We start from the raw sequence: 3,496 nt of genomic DNA on the forward strand, positions 1-3,496 counted from the left end.
TCAGTATAATAAGCTTTCGTCTACAAGTCACTATAGCGTCATGTAGAGTCAGCCAACCCATACCCAGAATCATATCAAACTCATCAAATGGTAATAGCATCAAATGGGCCAGAAAGTTGTAACCTCGAGTCATCAAAGAACAGTTCTTGTAGACTTTATCAACTAACCCATACTAACCTAGGGGGTTCGATACTTTAACCATAAATTCAATGGACTCAACAGGTAAACTTTTACTTGACACTAGATTCGTGCATACATACGAATGAGTTGATCCAGGATCAATCAAAGCAGTAAATTTTGTGTCAAAGATAGAAAAAGTACCAGTAATAACATCTAGAGCAGAAGCTTCCTCTCGCGCCTGGATCGCATAGGCTCTGGCTAGTGCTCATGCCTCGAACCTCACAGCTGAGTCCTTAGTAGCACTTCGACTATTATTCACATTTCTAGGGTTCCTCGGCAGTCTCCCTCTCGCAGCCATATTGCTCGGTCGAACAGTCTGAATCTTGTCCTTTTTTAGGTTACTCAAAGACAATCTTGAATAAAATGCTCCTGCGAACCACATCTAAAACAGGCTTCGTCATTCATCCGACATTTACCAAAGTGTCTTCGTCCATATCATTGACAATCAGATTTGTTGGCTTTAACACTACCAACGCTTGTTGCTGATGTAGCTTGAGCTTTAGAACTTGTGTGTTACTTACCAGGATCTCTGCTAAGATATCCCACTGAAACGGTCGAATGATTATGGTAATCCTTTGATCTCTTTGACAATGAATGATGCGATTTCCCAGTTGATCTCTTTCTTGAATCTTTAGCTTCTGAATCGGCTTTTCTTTTCTCTTTACTACGCTCATCGGCTTTGTGTGCTCCATCAACCAAAACAACAAATTCTTTCAGCTTGATAATTTTAACTAAAAGCTTTATATCTTCATTCAACCCGTTTTCAAACTATTTACACATACCAACTTCAGTTGGAATGCATTCTCGGGCGTACTTACTCAATCTGATGAACTTTCTTTCATATTCAAATACTATTATATGACTCTGTTTAAGCTCAAGAAATTCTTTGTGCTTCTGATCGAGGAACCTTTGACTTATATATTTCTTTCTAAACTCAGTTTGAAAGAATTCCCACGTGCTCTCTCAATACTACTAAAATCAATGTGTTCCACCATTGATATGCTGAATCTTTCAATAGAGATATGACACATTTGACACATTCTGCCGGTGAACATGATAACTCATCAAAGACTTTAATCGTATTCTCTAACCAAAACTCAGCTCTCTTAGGATCATCATCAACTGTAGCTCTGAATTCCTTGGCCCCATATTTGCAGATTTCATCAACAGGCGGCTTATTCACTCATAACGGTTCTAAACCTTGAGGAACAACGAGGACCGTTGAGGAACAGGTGGCGATGGAGGTCGTTGAGCAGCCGAATTTGTTCTAACGAACCCTATGAACCACCCGTTCATCATTTGGAATAAGGCTTCCCTAGCCTCTCCTCTCCAGCCCTCAGATATGGGCCTAGAACTAGATGGCGTTGCTCTGTGAATAGAGGCTTGCACAGTACTTTCTACATCATTGGAGTCTGCTAGGTTGGGCTCCATTAATATATGAAAATATAATTCAAAATGTGTCAAGAGTTATCACATTATCACACGTTATATAATGGCATGTATATCTGGTCTCACATAACTACTCCAGTTCGAGAGTCGGCTAAACCATAGCTCTGATACCAATAAATTTAACACCCTTACCCTGTATTCATTGTAGGATTAGGGCTACGGAGTATTATCGAAGCATAACGTCATACAATGAACAATTTATTACCATAAATAAAACATAAGTTAAATCATGGCAACATCAATCAAAAACATTCATATGATCCCTTATATGAGCCCTATAGGCCCTAAAAAGACATTAAAAATGAATCGGGACTAAATTAGAAACATATGAAAATTTTTGAGAAAATTAAAAAATTTTCAAACTAATGAGGTCACATGCCCATGTGGTCAGGCCTTGTGACTCACACGGCCAAGAGACACGCCCTTGTCTTAAATTGTGTGGGCATTCGAAATAGAGACACACAACCGTGTCCCAGCCTATGTCCATACCTGTGTAACTCACTGACTTGGGCTACACGGCCAAGCCACATACCCGTGCACCAAGCCGTGTACCCTTCAAAATAACCTCATGCGCTCGTGTGTCAGGCTGTGTGCTAGGCCATGTAATAGCCTGACTTGCAAACCTTTGAAAGCTATAAGGGAGACACGGTTGAGTTACACGCCCGTGTCTCTGCCCGTGTGGACGAAAAAATATGTCATTTCTAAGCCATTTTTCTCACCCAAACTCACACCTCATGCACAAGCCATTTGTACCTAAAATCAAACATTCAAAACACACTTTGCATATGCATATCCAAGCTTATACAACATCAAACTATCCATTCAACCAATATGCCAAAATAGCACCTCAATTTCAACAATCAAACTTACCTAACACCTAACCATTTCATTCACTAAAATTTACCAATTGAACAATTTCAAAGCCACTTTTATCCATATGTTCATATACCAAAATGCATACACAATAAGTACCACTATAACCATTTGTATACCTATCCTGCATCATACCAATTAGACAAAAACCAATTACACTCAAAGATACTATACCATTTCCATCAACATTTTCTTACTATCCACTTAACCAACACAAACATCAAATTATCTGTAACTCCCCAAACCCAGCCTAGACGTTATGGTCGAATCTGGCCATGTCACATGGAAAGGAATTTGAAGACAAGATTGTCGAGTTTAAAAACCGTTACAGCAAGTTAGCTTTTATTTAAGTCGAAAAAAAACTAGTTGATTTGCTTTAAAACTTGTCTCTTAGCGGAAGCTTTTGTAACCAATTAATTTAGGGAAAATCCGTTTCTATTTATGAAAAACCTTAATTTTTAGAAAAAAAACTGTGTTTTGTGGAGTTTCAGTTTTTTTAAAAAAATCTATAAAAAACAATATAAAGTCCCAAATTTAAAGCCAACTAGTCCATAGCCTAGAAGATATATCAAAAACCAAAAATAAGTAATAAATTCTAGGCATTAACGAAAAACAATCTAAAATTTACATGTGGCCATTGTCAAGTCCTCCGCTGCGCAGACCCGTCAAGTTTGGGGATTACCTGTACAGATTAAACTGAGAAAGGGTGAGTTTTCACAAACTCAATGTGTAATCCCCACAGAAAACATGCATACAGATAATCAATAGAATTCAGTTAGATACAGTCTGGGGTCCGTGCCCATCACAGAATCAGTTTGGACCTTAGCCCATTTAGATACAGTCTCAGAAATACATTAGGGCCTTGGCCCATATCAGATACAGAATGCAGATACAGTAAATTAGAATCTTACCCACCAGCCTCTACACACCATCTCCGTCCAACCCTACACACCATGTGGGGATTAAATCAACCCACCCATCCCTACACACCATG

Source organism: Gossypium raimondii, chromosome 7, assembly GCF_025698545.1.
Source record: "Gossypium raimondii isolate GPD5lz chromosome 7, ASM2569854v1, whole genome shotgun sequence".
Taxonomy (NCBI): Eukaryota; Viridiplantae; Streptophyta; class Magnoliopsida; order Malvales; family Malvaceae; genus Gossypium; species Gossypium raimondii.